This window comes from Dromiciops gliroides, chromosome 4, assembly GCF_019393635.1.
Source record: "Dromiciops gliroides isolate mDroGli1 chromosome 4, mDroGli1.pri, whole genome shotgun sequence".
Classification (NCBI taxonomy): Eukaryota; Metazoa; Chordata; class Mammalia; order Microbiotheria; family Microbiotheriidae; genus Dromiciops; species Dromiciops gliroides.
Genome location: NC_057864.1, coordinates 352,156,888 through 352,174,965, shown reverse-complemented (window position 1 = coordinate 352,174,965; position 18,078 = coordinate 352,156,888).

Sequence of the window (18,078 nt, the reverse complement as noted above, 5' to 3'; positions counted from 1 at the left end):
TGGTTTTGAAGAGCTTTAAATGCCAAGCAAAGGATCCCTTCATAAATCTTCATCTATGTCATGCCTAGAATGTTATCCCTCTTCACCTCCACCTGCTGAATTCTCTGGCTTCCTTCATTCAAGACCCAGCTCAAATGCCATTTTCTAAAAGAGGTCTTTCCTAGTTCCTGTTCCACCACTCCCCTACACAACTGCCTTACATGATCTTTCCTCCCACTTATACTGTATCTCTTTTATAAGTATACTTCTTCTGTTTCTCCACCATTAAAATTTGATCTCCTTAAGGGCAGTGACCATACATTTACCCTTCTTTATATGCATGGAACTTAGCACAGTACCTAGCACATAGGAAGTGCTTAATAAATTTTTATTGACTGAACAGATTAATTCACTTCTCTGGGCCTCATTTTCCTCATCTGTAAAAGGAGGGAATTGAGCTACATGACCTATAAGATTCCTTCCAGCTCTCAATCTATGATCCTAAATTAGAAGCGAGTTGCCAGTATACATTAATGGAGGGAAGAGCAGGAGGAGTTCTGTAGGATGATAAAATCATAGGTCAGCCTCCCCCCACACACACACACACACCATTAAGTGTTAGGAAATTAATGTGTTAAAATTTCCAGAAATATTTCTATCTTAAAAGAGAGCACAAGGGGCAGCTAGGTGGCATAGTGGATAGAGCACTGGCCCTGGAGTCAGGAGTACCTGAGTTCAAATCTGGCCTCAGACACTTGACACTTACTAGCTGTGTGACCCTGGGCAAGTCACTTAACCCCAATTGCCTCACTAAAAAAAAAAAAAGAGAGAGAGAGCACATGGAGAAAAATTTCTTAACCCAAAAGAATGAATCCATAATGATCAAATGTAGGATTTTAATATAGGAGATATTTGAAAGCTAGATGACTTCTTGGATGATTTTGACAACTATGGCCACAGCACATGGCTAGTGTTCATGTAGGAGGAAGACATGGTATAGAAATATGAGAAAATGCAAAAGGAAGGGAGGAGGGGCAGCTAGGTGGTACAGTGGACAGAACACTAGACCTGGATTCAGAAGGACCTGAGTTCAAATCTGACCTCAGACACTTGACACTTACTAGCTGTGTGACCCTGGGCAAGTCATTTAACCCCCACTGCCCTGAAAAAAAAATTTTTTTTAAAAGGAGCAGACAGAGACATATACATGTTCTATGAACTGGGAATACCACATTCTTCCCATTCTCCTTGTCCTGGTATAAGAAAGTCAGCCAGATTTCTGTAGGAGATACCCTCTGGGACTTTCTCCCTTGCCAAGTTCTTTTCCCCTTTTTGCTAGTAGTGTCTGTTATTTAAAGTATGATACCAGAGAGCAGTTAGGTGGCACAGTGGATAAAGCACCAGCCCTGAATTCAGGAGGACCTGAGTTCAAATTGGGCCTCAGACACTTGACACTTACTGGCTGTGTGACCCTGAGCAAGTCACTTAACCCTCATTGCCCTGCAAAAAAAAATTGTATGATACCAGAGTGCCAAAACTATTTAAGTCAGTCTCAATAACAGACACTGGATGTGTTGAGGAAAGCAGCTCATTTCCAAATAAACAGCACTACCTACTCAAGTTCTCCTTCACTTTGACTGTAGGGACCACCATGCTCCAACCCCAAAATCAACTATTCACCTAAAATCTCATCACCATGTAGACTTGCTGAAATTTTCTCAGTTGTTATTCAGTCACGTCCAAGCCTTTGTGACCCCATCTGTGGTTTTCTTGGTAGACATACTGGAGTGGTTTACCATTTCCTTCTCCAGCTCACTTTACAGATGAAGAAACTGGGGCAAGTAGAGTTAAGTGACTTGTCCAGGGTCACACAGTTAGTAAGTGTCTGAGGCCACATTTGAACTCAGGATAAGTCTTCCTAACTCCAGGCCCAACACTCGATCCACTGCACCACCTAGCTGTCCATCATGATACTCAATACCTTCTCAACTCACTCTCAGCAGCCTCTCCCCTCTGATTGGGGGGTTAGTGGATGGAGCATTAAAAACTTCCCAAAGCCTTCAGAGAATTCACAACCTTCCAGGCAACTCCACTTTTCATCCACAGTTCCACTTAAATCTGACTCCACAAAATACCTGGCTTCACCTCTGAGTGCTCCTCCCCTTTTCCACTTCCTTTGTGTGCTGTCTTCCTCCATTCGATTGTAAATTCCTTAAGGGCAGGAAGTGTCTCTTTTTCTCCTTTGTACTGCCAGTGCCTGGTACATAGTAAGCACTTAATAAGTGTTTATTGAATCAAATTTACTTGGTACTTGGGTAGCTAGTGTGAAACCCCAACTATTTGGGATTCCAACAAAATCCAAATGAGTGTGAATTTATTTTGAAAGTAATTCAAGTATAAAAATAGCTCAGATTTATTTAAAACATAATAAATGAGAATAAAATCCACTGAAATGTACTTATGACACATTTGGGTTTTTAGTAATTGGATCTAATGCCTTTCCAAGGCTGCAGAAGTAGAATTTACTTCGAAAGGGATAGTCAAGTCACAGGTAATAGCTCTGAAGACTCAAGATGGTCCATTTACTGAGAAAGGTGATAGTGGAAATAAAAAAAATAAACATGGAGAATAAAGTTCAAGGACTTCTGCACTCTCTTAAAATTGATATAATTTAACAGCCCTGTATATTAATGATTTGATACTAACTCATTCAGGGCTCCCAGAGTAACTCATTTCCACTTCCAAAATCTGAATGTAAGATCCAAGGTACTTCATTAATTCTTCTCAAATACAACCAAAAGATAATACAGTATAGCTAAACTCAAGGATAAATGAGAATGTTTTCATAGGTTCTGACTAAATAACATGATAATATATTTAGTAAAATAATTCTTTCTTCTCTTGAGGAAAATGTTATCACTGGTAAAAGTTGCTTTCTGCTTTTTGAAGATTACATATGCCCCATGTTGCATTTCCTTTAGCATAATCTGGAATTTCTAGGGACTAAAGCAAAAATGGATTTTATTAATACCTCCTCACAAATTATGTGAGTTTTTTCTAGAAATTTCAGGAATTTTGGATTTGTCATAATTAGCATCTTATTCAAATAGTAACTGACTTTATAAAATATCCCCCCCTTTTTTTGCCAGTTGTGCAGGTTTTAAAATAATGTATTCAGTACCAGTTCCCAATAATACAAAACATATAATGGCATTAAAGAGTAATTTGGATATTTTACTGACTTTATATTTTGGCAATGCTTCATGCCTCATTTGCTATAAAACTCATTAGATTAGTGCAATACCATGTTTTAATGCAATAGGTTCAGACTTATTTTTCAAATAAGTTGAGCCCTGCTTGTTTTCTGCACTTTCATGCTTGAGTTCATAAATTGCCAAGTTTCCCATCTTTTGTTTGCTCTGTTTTCCTTTATGTACCATTTGTTGGTGGTGCTCTCTTTTGAGAGAAAGGGGGATAGAAAGCAAATTATCCCCTTGGGCTTATGAATTAAAGTTTGCCTTTCTACAATCTGCAATCTCTATTATATTTTTATACATATTTTTACTGAGCCTTCAATTTGGGACAACAAAGTATGCACCAAGATGAGCAAATGTCAATGGGGAAGAAACTCGAAAATGATGATCAAGCCTGAGTCTGAGAGTCAGTTTAGATCTCATTAGTGACCAAATAGATAGGCCTGGCAAATTTAATAACTGTGGCAGTAAACCCTCTGGGATTAGATGCCCCATGATACAGCAGGTGATCTTGTCAAACTCAAGCACTACCCTGAGGAGAGTGGCCCTCCCCCATCACTCTTGCAGACTTGCTCTTGTGTGATGCAGCAGGGTGGTTTGTGGTTGTGCCTTGATGGATGACAATGTTAAAGATAAGAGTACCATCATTTATATTTTCCTGTGCACATACAAGGCTCTATTTACAACCTACAAAAGTCATCAAATGTCTAAAACGTCCTCCCTCTTGCCACTTCCATCACCCTCTACACACACACACACACACACACACACACACACACACACCCCTAATCCTTCAAGGACCTATTCAAATCTTAATTCTTCCATGATATTTTTCTGTGAGAGAAAAAGATTGTAATATTTTTTTTCTGAGAGTGTCTGTGTCCAGATTTGAACTCAAGTCCTCCTGACTCCTAGCTTTCCCAGGATTTTTATCATTCTAATTCATCCTCCACTAAACTCAGAGCATCTAGTCTATGCAACTCAACTAGCAGTCACAAGAGGATCAGAATCTACAACTGCAAGAGACTTAGAGATCATTGAATCCAACCCTCTATTGAAGGAAGGAAGGAAGGCAGGAAGGCATAAAACAGAGAAACCCAGACAGGGAAAGTGTTTTGCTTCACTCAAGGTCACACAAGTGGCAAGCATTAGTCAAGAGTGTGCTGAAGCCAACTCCACCTCTCCAGTGATTTTTTTTTTTTTAGTAAGGCAATTGGGGTTAAGTGACTTGCCCATGGTCACACAGCTAGTGAATGTTAAGTGTCTGAGGTCAGATTTGAACTCAGGTCCTCCTGACTCCAGGGCTGGTGCTCTATCCACTGCGCCACCTAGCTGCCCCTCCAGTGAATTTTTAAATTTTCAGTGTGAACATCTGGAAATTGGCAAATACTACAAATCAAGGCTTGGTTTACTGTTCTGTTAATTGTCTACACTTTAAGAAAGTAATAGTGAGGGGCAGCTAGGTGGCACAGTGGATAGAGCACCAGCCTTGGAGTCAGGAGGACCTGAGTTTAAATCCAATCTCAGACATTTGACACCTACTAGCTGTGTGACCCTGGGCCAGTCACTTAACCCTCATTGCCCTGGAAGGAAGGAAGGAAGGAAGGAAGGAAGGAAGGAAGGAAGGAAGGAAGGAAGGAAGGAAGGAAGGAAGGAAGGAAGGAAGGAAGGAAGGAAGGAAGGAAGAAAGCGACAGATAATAATGGAGATTAAACTTAAAATTGTTTTATGGGTATGTCTCTCTCTCTCTCTCTCTCTCTCACACACACACACACACACACACACACACACACACACACACACACACACACACACCTGATTGTTAAACATTTACCAGCATTCTCCTGAACAGAGTCCAGATTCTAATTCAGGTCCTCTGTTTCTGATTTCACGGCTGCCTTTTTTTTTTTTTTTGGTCTTTTTTGTTTGGTTGGCTTTTCTCTTACTCATTTGATTACAAATTTCTTTTTGACTACATCTTCACTCCAGCTAATAAAGTAGTTTTACTTCTTGTTCCCTATATACAGTTCTTTCATCTCCTGCTTCTTTTTCTCCTGTGCCTTTACATGGGTTCCCTGAACTTAGAATGTTCTTCTTCCTTTCTTCCTTGCCTCTTAAATCCCCCAATATATTCCCCAGTTTCAATTTTCCTGATATCTCCTATGAGATCTATTTCCTAATTCCTCCAAGCTGTTAGTAACCCCCTCATCTCTGTATAATTATTTTGCACATATCTGACACTTCTTTATCTCTCAGAGAAGGGAAAACCCTAGCTTTTACAGCCTGGGTCTAGCCCTCTATATGTTTTTTGTTTGTATGTTTTTGTTTTTGTTTTGTTTCGGTGGGGCAATGAGGGTTAAGTGACTTACTCAGGGTCACACAGCTAGTAAGTGTCAAGTGTCTGAGGCCATATTTTAACTCAGGTCCTCCTGATTACAGGGTTGGTGCTTTATCCACTGTGCCACTTCACTGCCCCCACTCTAGCCTTCTATATGAATGGGCTACACAAGGCCTTGTTTAGCTTGGTTGCTGACCTCTAGTGTGGGGAGTAAGCAGATAAAGGTTATCTGACTTAAAGGTTTTAAGCCAGTTTAAAGCATGTGCTGTCTCCCCAGTAAAACTCAATCTCCCAGAAGGCAAGGGCTGCCACTTCTGTATTTGTAACCCCAATTACTAGCACAGTACCAAATACACATATTTACAACATTATTCATTGTGGTCAGGGAGCAAGTCTCTACTACACCATGGTGCTAAGTGCTGTTCTACTAAGGGCAGTATCTTTTTGATCAACAATTCACTGGGAGTTATATACCTTTTTTCCCCCATGAGGCAATGAGGGTTAAGTGACTTGCCCAGGATCACATAGTTATATACATTTTAAGACAGACTTTTTGGCCTACCTTGTATTGTTAACTCCCAATAACCAATGGAGTTGTGGCATCATCAATGTACATCATAATCTAACCATGTTTGCCCATCCTGCCTGACTCACCCGTTTTCTTGCCTAAAATCCCTATAGGCTCTCCACTCAATATGGGGGGGGGGGGGGCGCGCGGGCTTCCTCATATCTCAACGTTGAATGAATAACAATGACACACACAGGAAAAATTAGTTATACTACAAGTGATTAGAGTACCTCAAAACCAAGGAGACCTGGATTCCAATCCTGCCTCTAAAACAAACTGACTGTGTGGCTTGGGCAAGTCATTTAACCTCTAAGTGTCCCAAGAAGCTCTCTATGATTATAAACTGCAGAAAAGATGACAACTTGTGTTTGTGGAGGAATATTCCTTATCCAACTATTTCCTGTGCAAATGAAATATATCTATTAAAATACACTTTAAAAGAGAGAGAGCTTCAAGGCATGAAGTATATTCTTTATGGGAGAATTTATGGAAAGATATGATTAAAGGCTTTTCATCCTGTGCAATTTTTGTCCAGGTCTTTCTATAATTCCTTCATAAAGTATTGATTCAATGTGTTTTCCTCATTGTTTTAATATTTTTTCCTGTAAGTTAAATAATAAAAGATCTCTCCTTTGCCTCAATGGAATCTACCTTGTATTATTCTTATCTGAGTACATTTTGTCCCCTTAGTAGACTGTAAGCCATTCTAGAGGGTAGACTTATTTTGAATCATTGTTTTCTTGGCACTGAGCACAATGCCCTGTATGTAGCTGCTTTATATTTATTGAAGTGAATGAGAAATATGTTGTTGTTAAAGCTTAAAGTATCAATATTTAAATTTTCATTTGTTCAATTTGTAGCCAAGACTATATCATAAGTTCCTTAAAGGCAGGGATTTGTCTTAAACTTATTTGTAGGGGCAGCTAGGTGGCACAGTGGATAAAGCACCAACCCTGGATTCAGGGGGACCTGAGTTCTAATCTGACCTCAGACACATAACACAACTAGCTGTGTGACGCTGGGCAAGTCACTTAACTCTCATTGCCCAACAAAAAAACAAAAACAAAACTTACTTGTATCCTCTAAAACACCCAGCCTCTGATAAGATGTAAATATTTGTTAATTGACTTGCTTTATTTTATACACACCATCAAATGATTTTTTTAAAATCACATTTTCCTCCTCTGTCCTTTAAATTAGCATATTCTTTCACCAACTCCTCCCTCATTTGGTATCTCATGCCACTCTGTTATATCTCTGCTATGAGTTAATCATATTTTAACTTATCCATCTTTTATTTGATGGAAGAGACCGTTTCTACTTTAGTCACTGTAACCCTAGACTCTAACCCAATATACTGCATACAATAGGTCCTTTAATACATTTATTTATTTATTTATTTATTTTTCTTCAGAAGACCTAGGTCTGAATTTGCAGGGATGGTGACAATTATAAGTAGGCAGAAGGGATAGATTTGGGGGGTGGTGGTATTTTGTCAGTTAGTCATGTCTGACTCTGTGGCCCCCTTTGGGGTTTTCCTGGCAAAGATACTATAATGGTTTGCCATTTCCTTCTCTAGCTCATTTTACCGATGAGAGAACTGAGAAAAATAAGGTTCCACACAGCTAAGAAGTTTCTGAGACTGGATTTGAACTCAGGTCCTCCTGTCTCCAGGGCCAGCACTCTATCTACTGTACCCTTTAATACCTTTATTAATTTTCTTTAAAATGTACCAGTGACTGCTTTGATCTAGGGAAACCTCCATAAGAAAATTCCATCGACCAATATATATCAACAACAACTCTACTACTTATAAACTTAGAGAGGTATCATGGGACATTGAAAGCTTAGGTGACTTATTCAGGATAACAGCTTGGATATATGTCAAAGAGGAGAGTTGAATCTAGGTCTTCCTGAATCCAAGGCTGGCTCTCTATCCACTATAATTCACTGCTTCTTCGAATCAATGAACGGAAATATCAAGATCCTTACACTCAATAGCTATGTGACCAGTGAATGAATGAATGAATGAAAAAAGCTTTAAGTGCTTACCATATTAAGCATTGGGGATACAAAGAAAAAAGTAAAACAATTTCTGTTCTCAATGAACTCACATTCTATTGAGGGAAGACAACACATAAGGAAGGTTTTAGCTTCAAGACAGATGGCAAGGTGCTATAGTCCTTACAGTCCAGTGACAAAGTAGATGGCAATTCTTCTTTAATGTCATTTCTACTGATCAAATCATATCAGTTTCTGATATTGAACCATTTAACAGTGCTAAAGATTTTAATCACAAGAACTTTGTTTCAATTGCCAGCCTGCAACTCCATAGAGATTGCTTCCAAAGATGATGGCTGTGGGCACAAGGCTGGAAGAATTTCAATTCCTAAAACTCTTGGTTTCAGGGTCCTCCATCAGAGGCTGAGGGGAGGTAATGGTCAAGTTGTTAGTGGTGATAGTTTGGACTCACCTAACCCCATGCTGCTTCTTGTCTTTCCCCCAGAATCCATTGATACATCATCTAGACCGGTTTGAGTGTTCTGTGGGTGGCAGTTAGTGGAGTTGACTGGCTTCTTCTTCACAGGAGCTGCTTCCCCCTATGATGTCTATGAAGGCAGGTCTGGAAACAGAACTTGTGGTCTGGAGGTGTTGCCAATCCTAGGACCCATGTGCTAAACCAGTGCAGATCATTATCTAATCTCCTTATAGCTATAGGCTTTCATTTCAGAATTCCCTGAAGAAACTTTGAGTCCAAACCCCCAGGTCCCAAAGTCCACACTTACACCATGCCTTTTTGCTTCTGCTTCTAATGGACAGACCACAAGTAAACCTTCTTGAAATGGAGCCAAGGAAAATGTTGTCTTAAGATCTGCTATATGACCATATTTCAGTCAGATGAAAACAGTTCTTATCAGACAAGATGGGTAGGAGAAAATATGCTTTAGATTATAGATAGATAGATAGATAGATAGATAGATAGATAGATAGATAGATAGATAGATAGATAGATATACACACACACACATACACACACATATATATACACACACATGTATACACATATACACATACACACATATACATATATATACATACAGTGAAATGCTTTCAATTCTTAAAAGATATGTCAAAACTTCCTTCCTTTATTAAGGATTCCCATGACTAGGAAAGGGGGGAGGAATATGGGGAAAGGGGTTAATGGAGGAGGTTTATTTGAATTCTAATGATTTGAAGATTTAGAGATATTGAATTCACCATTATCTGAGGGGAGAAGGAAGGGAGGAATATACTCAAAATTTCTCTTTATTACTTAAACATCTTCACATCTTCAGTAACCCTCAGGTTAATATGACTTACATGCAGCATTCTGAGACTAATTAGTTAGGAGTACATTTGTAAGAAGTATTTGCCTCCTACTACTACATATCACTCCAGCAAAGCAAGTTAATGCTTCTTTGTACCTACTCTAGCTTGGCAGCTACTGTGGCTTCAAGGCATTAGCATTTGCTCAGTACCTGAGAGAAAAATGTTAGTGCATTGCTGAAATCATTTCAACCCAGTTGGCACAAGAAACATAAGACTGTGAAGGTTTTGTTTTGTTTTGTTTTGAAATAGTATCCTCAGGGGGAAATCTAGCAAAATTGAGTATTATCAAAAGGTCAAATCTGTTAGTGGAGTTAATTTTGCTGATCCCACTCCTATGATATTCTTTTATTCTTTGGAATTCTAGAATGAATGGCTAAGAGCACTTTGAAGTGTTATGAGCAGATATGACTTCTAGAAATTAACTGTGACATTTTACCTACTAAGCACAGAAAGTATTCATAGTGTCAATGTGGAAAATTAATGTTTGCACTACTTTGTGCTACTGAAGGATTGTCAAGGTGAGAAAAATTATGTCAAATGAACACGAAGAGCAGAAATGGAAGCATCTGCTACATTATCTCTAGTTCCTAACTGAAATATAAAATTAAACATAATCACAGTTTGTTCTCAAAAACTTAATAGACACATAGTCCTGGTATAGTAGGACAAGTTAAATCGGTTCCATCTTCATCTTGCCTTTCACCATAGTAAGAGACAGGTACTTTTTATCTCTTGATCCAGCCACAGAATTTCTTTGGTCTAGATACTCTGTGAGGAAACTTCTTTTACCAGTATAGATCAGCAACTGTTCAGAAACAGTCTTGGAGTATTGTTTTGTAAGAAAGGGAAGTAAAACAGGGGGTAAAGGGAAGGCAGGGGACTGACGGGTTAAGTAACTTGCCTTGAGTTATTTAACACAAATCAATTCTCTTTTCCCCTTTATACTGGTTTCCCTTACAAATGTATACATATCATTTTATGTATCTGACAGATAACTCTTTTCTAGCCTCTGCTCCAGATGACTGGGCTTTTTCCTGAATTTTGTGGCTCTCTAAAATCAAAAATTAAAACTGCCAGGCTGACCATCCTCTCATTCCTTGGGCTCCTCAGGTTTGGAGCTGGAGATCAAGAAATACATGGATTCAGGCAGCCTTGGAAGAAGTGTCTAGAACCAGCAATTTCAGCATCTCCCTGGTCATGTTCCTTCTAGCCATGATCTGTACCACAAAGTGAAATCCCTAGCCAGCTGCCCACGAAAGCCCCACTCTACCTTTATACCTTATATTCCTCATCCTTGAACTTCCTGGTATTCTGAGTTTGGATCCAGTAACCCAGGATGCCATCACTACAGCAATGCCTGGGAAGCTCCCATAATCATTCCTCCTCCCTTACTGAGCTGCACTGCTCTGTCCCCATACAGGAACATTCACAGTATCAGGCCCTCTGATCCAGCCCACTCTGGCCTGGGTGGGGGAAGATGTCTTGCTCTCCTGTCACCTCTCCCCCAAGACAGATATTTGGGGAATTCCTATGAAGTGGATCAGAGGTTTACTGGTTGTGCACATGTACTGCAGGAGGCTGGAGGTAGAAGTCCAAGCCCCTGCATTCCAAGGGAGGACAAAGATGCTGACAGAGGACATGGCTGAGGAGAAGGTGACCATGAGCATCCAGCAGGTCCATCTCTGACACATGCCTTTTTGGGGCAGGGTCTTTCTACAGTGAAGCCAGCTTTGAACTTCAGGTAGCTGAAGTCCTCACAGGACCCTTCACTGTGATTGGATCTTCTAAACTCATTCAGGCTAAACAGGGGGAGGATGTCATGCTCCCCTGTCACCTCTCCCCTAAAATGGATGCTAGGAAGATGACTATGAAATGGTTCCAAGGCCAGAGCCTTGTGCACAGGTACCATAATGAAGACAAGGTGGAGGAGACAGAGTACCCCGAGTTCCAGGGGAGGATCGAACTCCTCAAATGTTACATGGCAAAGGGAAGGTGATCTTGAGAATCCATCAGGTCCCCCTCTATGACACCGGTCACTACATTTGCCATTTCCAGTCACCTGGCTATTCCAGTGCTGCCACCTTTGAACTGCAGGTAGCAGAGAATCTCCCCACATTTCAGAAGACACATAACAATTGTTGCTGTATTCTCAGTAGTCTTCATTATTTCCTTGGTGATTTATTTCTTCCAGAAAACAAAACTTTGGAGACCCAGAACAGTGGGATTTCAAACTGGTCAATTCCAGGAGGAGGACAGAGAAGCAGAGAGAACCAACAAAGACACGCCTGCTACTCCTAAGGACCTTTAGCTTCCCAAGGGCTACCTCCTAGAGAATCTGTCTTTTATTGATACAGGAAGGGGAAGCTGCAGTAGCAGAACCAGAGAGCAGTGCCTATAAAAAGTCCCTTCTTTTGTGGCCCCTATCTCTCCTTGGGTCTTCTAGCAATCATAGAAGGGTAGTCTTTCCCAATATTATATAAACTATTTGGAAAAATAGGTGAAGTCCTATGAAATTCCTTTTATGATGCAAATATGGTGCTCATACCCAAATCAGGAAGAGCCAGAACAGAAAGAAAATTATAGACAAATTTCCCTAATGACTATATGGATGAATATCTACAAAAATATAAATTACCCAAATTAACAGAAGAAAAAATAAAGTAAACGATCTAATCTTAGAAAAAGAATTGAACAAGCCATCAATTAACTTTCTAAGAAAAATACCCAGGAAAATATAGATTTACAAGTGAATTTTACCAAATGTTTAAAGAACAATTAATTCCAATTCTATATAAACTATTTGGGAAACAAAGTGACAAAGGAACCCTACCAAGTTCCTTTTTGGACACAAATATTGTGCTGATAGCCAAACCAGGAAGAGACCAAAAAGAAGGAAATTATATACCCATTTCCCTAATGGATATTGATGCAAAACAATTTAAAGAAAACACTAGCAAGGAAATTACAGCAATATATCACAAGGATCATACACTATAGTCAGGTGGCAGTTATACCAGGAATGCAGGGCTGGTTCAACATTAACAAAACTATCAGCATAATTGACCATATTAATAACAAAACCAACAGAATCTAAAAGATTATCTAAATAGATGTAGAAAAAGCATTTGACAAAATACAGCACCCATTCCTGTTAAAAAAAAAAAAACCACTAGAGAGCATAAGAATAAATTCGGTTCACCTTAAAATGATACATATTATTTATCTAAAACATCAACAAGCATTATCTGTAATGGGGATAAACTAGTACCCTTCTCAATATAGTCAGGGTTGAAACAAGGATGCCCATTATTACCTCTATTATTTACTATTGAACTAGAAACATTAGCTATAGCAATGAGAAAAAAAGGAATTAAAGGAATTAGAATAAGCAATGAGGAAACAAAACTATCACTGCCGATAATATGATGTTGTAATTAGAAAATCCTAGAGAATCAACTAAAAAACAACTTGAAATTATTAACATTAGCAAAGTCACAGGATAGAAAATAAACCTACATAAATCATCAGCATTTCTATACATTACCAAGAAAAGTCCAGCAGCAAGAAATAGAGAAATACTATTTAAAATAACTGTTGACAACATAAAATATTTGGAAATCTACACTTCTCACACTAATAAATGACAACCCTACTTAAATTAATTTATTTATTCAGTGCCTTACCAGTCAAACTATCAAAAAATATTTTATAGAGGTAGAAAAAATAATGAAATAACAAATAAATAAGATAACAAAATAACAAAATTCATCTGGAAGAACAAGAAATTATCAAGTTAAATCCCAATGGATGATACTTTCTATCTTGGTGTTTTTTTAATAAACTGACTTAAAATTTTAAAAAATACATAAATAAAATTTAAAAATTTAAAATATATTTTATAAAAACCCACAAATCAATATGTGTCAGAAGTGGGACATGAATTCAGGTCTTCCTGCTATACGATGCTCACTCTTCCCCCTCCCTACCCCCATACACATCTTAAAGATGTAGAAAGATCTAAGTCTGTTAATTAGCCTTTCTTTCTATTTTTTCATTTTTTTTATTCTGCTGGACTGATTCCTGGTGTCTCATGGATTCCTTATCTTCCAATTGTCCCACTTTAATTTTTGAGGCATTGTTTTCTTCAGTGAGATTATGCACCTTTTTTTCCATTTGGCTAAGTGAATTTTTTAAGGTATTGTTTTCTTCAGTGAGATTATGCAGCTTTTTTTCCATTTGGCCAAATGAATTTTTTAAGGCTTTGTTTTCTTCAGCTTCCTTTTCCAAGCTGCTGATTCTTTTTTCATAGTTTTCTTGTTTTGCTTTCATTTCTCTCCCCATTTTTACTTCTACCTCTTGCAATTGATTTTTAAAATCCTTTTTGAGCTCTTCCAGGAAGGCTTTTTGTTCTTGCGACCAATTCACCTTCCCTTGTGAGGCTTCAGATGTAGACAATTTGAGGCTATTGTCCCTCATCTGAGTTTGTGTTGGCTTCTTCCCTATTGATACAGAAGCTCTCAATGGAGAGGGCTCTTTTTTGCTTCTAACTCATTATTGCAGCTTATTTATTTATTCTTTAAGTTGAGGTCTGCTCTGGGGGCACCAGGGTCCCTGTTTTGGGCTTCTTGTGCAGGGGTATAGGTGCTGTGTGACTGGGCTTTTACTCTGAGGCCTTTATGGTGTGTGGAGATCCCCCGCCCTGCACTTCCTGTCTGATTGTGCTCGGCCAGCCAGGCGCCAGACCCCGGCGTCTGATGCCGCCTGACCCGTTTGTCTCCCTCCCAGCCGGTGCAGGTAGGTTTTTCCACTGTCCTTCTTGGCCACCAGATTTTTGAACCAGGTTCCGGGAGCCTCAGTTGTCTGGCTGTGGCCCGCAGCTCCTGCTGACTTGCCCCGACCCCCTCGGCGCTGGGTTGCTGCCCTGCGCTGGGCCTCCCTTTTGCTCGAGTCAGACTGACCTTTTCCTGAAGTCTTCTAAATTATCTCTGGTTGGAGGACTGTGTCTCTCTGTCTCTTTGCAGGTTCTATAGTTTCGGAATCCGTCCAGAGGCTTGATTTAATGTTCGTTTTGAGGGAACAGAAGGAGAGCTCAGGCAGCTTGCTGCTTCCTCTCCGCCATCTTGGCTCCACCCCTAGCCTTTCTTTCAAAACATTGAAACTCAAAACTCTTTAAAAAAAAAAGTTTTGACACATTTTTTTTTCTACATTACAAACATTTCTAATTTACCCCCACCCTGTGAAGGCTTTCTTATAATGAAAGAAAAAAATTAAGCAAGAATAGCACAATGATCTCATCTGGAAATGTATGCAACAATCTATACCTATAGCCCCCCCCCCCTCACCCTCTTCTTTAAGTGTTTTTGAAAACTAACAAGAACCTATTTTCACTCAGTTATTTATATGTAACAAAGTCCCACTGAACTCTGGAAACTCTTGCTACCCCATTCTACTCTGACTGTTCTGAGTAATCATAGTTATACATATATGACTTGAATTCTCTTCCAGTGGGTTTTTCTACCAACTGATTGACAGAAACCATAAATCAAATAGCAAAGCATTTAATTAGGGCAAAATAGCAAAGTAAGTAACAAGGGAAAACCAAATATTCAAATTATTTTAGCACCCTTCTCCACCCTCCACAAAGAAATAGAAGTTAGATGCCAGTGCCAATGAGGAAGGAACTATTCCTTAGAAATTCCATGCTCCCAGGCAAAGAAATGCTTGATTACAGTTGGAATACATATTATGGTCTCCCCTAGAAATCAGTTATGTCCTGGTGTTTCTTACTTCTACCTCTAGAAGTTCTCTTGGAAGATGGTCCCAAAGCTTCCTTTGTTTATGGCAGGGTACTCTAGCTCAACAGTTCTCATCTACTGAAGTTCTAACCCACCTCCACAGTTACCACTTCTCTCTGCTTCCAAAGCTGCCAATTGTTTCTCCCCTGACAAGCTGTTGTTGCCATCTGTTGGTGTTGCCATTTATTGCTCTAGCTTCTTCTTTGGGAGTGCAAGGGGTGGGGCAGAAAATAATAATGCCCTCTTGTGAGATTTTCCCAGGGCATCATACTTCAGAATTAATCAACATATTTTCAGTTCTTCTGTTATACCTTCAGCCAAAGATCTCTTAGGCATCCATGAAAATCTTCCATACTTGACATGATGATGACCACCACCACAACCAGTTAGTCCCCAGTCCTTATTCCTGCCTTGGTCCAATGAAAATTCTTTCCATCTCTTTCCTGCTCAGACTGCAGTTTGTGTGCCCCCACCCACATTTGGTTTGTAACTCACACTGAGTCTGTGGTTAAGGTGGGGAAGAGAAGAAGCATTTATTAATTACCTACTATGTGCCAGGTACAGTGTTAAGCACTTTACAAATATTGTACATTTATACACACATGATTAATCTTCAATTTTCTCAGAGGTAACGTTCCTAGAAAATGATGCAAAAGTCAAAAATACAATGTTGATACATTGAATCTATGGGAAATAGAGGGTTAGGTTCCCATGACCAAACTGTAATCTTTCATTAGAGAGTGCTTTTCTTCATACAATTCTTTTTAACAATACATTAATTCTAATAATATGCACTTTTCCTAACCAAGTAACCATAAAATAACCCATAAAATTCAGTACACAAAATAAAATTGGTAACATGCAAAACATTTTTCTTGCTAATAATTACTTAGAATTCTGTGACCTTTTCTGCTAACATTTCAATAAAAAATCCTGACAATATTCATTTTTCATAACACATGAAATGTACAGTATAATAAATACTGTGCAGCAAATAAAATTCTTAAAACCAAAACATTTTTAAACTAAATCTTATCTTCCACTGTGTCAGATGGTCCTTTGAAGGCATTGTACTCTAAGCCATACTGTACTGTTGTAAACCTCTCTACCTTGGCCATCCTCTGAAAGCCAAGGGATAGTTTGCTGGGATTTTAGTCACTGCTCTTGGAAGACACTAAGACTGTCACCTCTGAGACTCTGTCCTTTGCAGCTGGATGATGGGTTAGAGATCATGACTGACATATGCTTCATGTGCCATTTAAGATCCTTAGGGTATTGTGGTAAAATATGAAAGTTTTTAACAGTCGGTTAGGATAACTGAAAGACGCCAGTTTTTCAAGGACCACCCTTTTGGGGAGGAGATGAACAGTCCGCCTGCTGCGCATGTCAGACTGCCTGCCGGGTACAGTCCGCCTGCTGCGCATGTCAGACTGCCTGCCGGGTACAGTCCGCCTGCTGCGCATGTCAGACTGCCTGCCGGGTTTTTTGACTTCCGGGGTGGAGAGAACGGGAGTAGCCTTTTTTTGCCGGCTTGGCGGGACTCCGGGCGGCGCGGCACAGACGGTCTGACTCATTCCAAAGGTGGCCTAAATCGGTTTGGTGAGTTTTTATAAGGAATATAGACTAAGCCTAGATTTAAGACGATTTGTACTGTATTTCTGTTTTCCTATCCTTCTAATCAACAACACCTTATATACAATAAAGGCTCTATCTAGAAAACCAGAAGCTTCTTCCATTTACTAGTCTGGGAGATGAATTAAGGGAAGGGTTAAGTAGGGGAGATTTATGATCTAATATCCAATTTTAAATCTCACAGTTTGGCGACCCCGAAGGGACCTTAAGGACCCTCCCACCCTCCCTAGTTTGGCCATAAGCCGGCTAATTCAGTGGATTTTCCAAATAACCCCCCCCCCCCCCCGCGGACTTTCCCTTTGTCTAATCTCCCTTAAAGACTTTAAGCCTCTAAAAGTCTTGCTTTAAACAGAAAAGCCAGCCCAGTTTAAAGGGCAAGATGCTCGAATATTCTACCATCCCTTTGATTTTTCTCATCGGAATGTATTGGGACAGCATAACATCCCGACTTAGAGGAATAGTTTACTCAATGGTCCTTCATAACATTATTGGTTTTTTCCTCATTCAGGCAGCAAAAAGTTTTTTGTATAATAGTATACGTGAGAATCTTTGGGAAAATACGTTTAATATAAGTAGAAATTTTATGCCTGCAATTGAAATACCTTTTAATACCACATCCATAGTTCATACGACTAAGGATTTTATTTTTTTTTGTTGTTTTTTTTTTTGTTTTTGTTATTATCATTGTTTTTGTTATTATCATTGTTATGATGTGGGGGAAACTCTCACATATGGAGAGAGACCTCAAAATGGCTGTTTCTACTAGAGATGATCCAAGTTCAGAATCAGATCAGCAGAAACTACTCCCTCTGCAGGAAGCTATAGAACATAGTAAGAAGGGAGTGCCAATTCAAGTCAGAAAATATAGCCCCTTTAGACCAAGTGACTTGAGCGCATGGAAATCAATCATCCCTAGTTTTGAGAAAAATCCAAACACTGTAATTTCACAGTTAAGGACTATATTTAATGCATATCAACCCAGTTGGGCTGATGTTACTTGCCTTTTGGAAACTTTACTGTCCCCAACTGAGATTACAGATATTATCTCAGCAGGAAATGCCCTTGTTGCGAAAGGTAAGGCCGATGTGGAATGGCCTCTAAAGGATCCAGAGTGGAATTATAATGATGATAGGGATTTCCAAA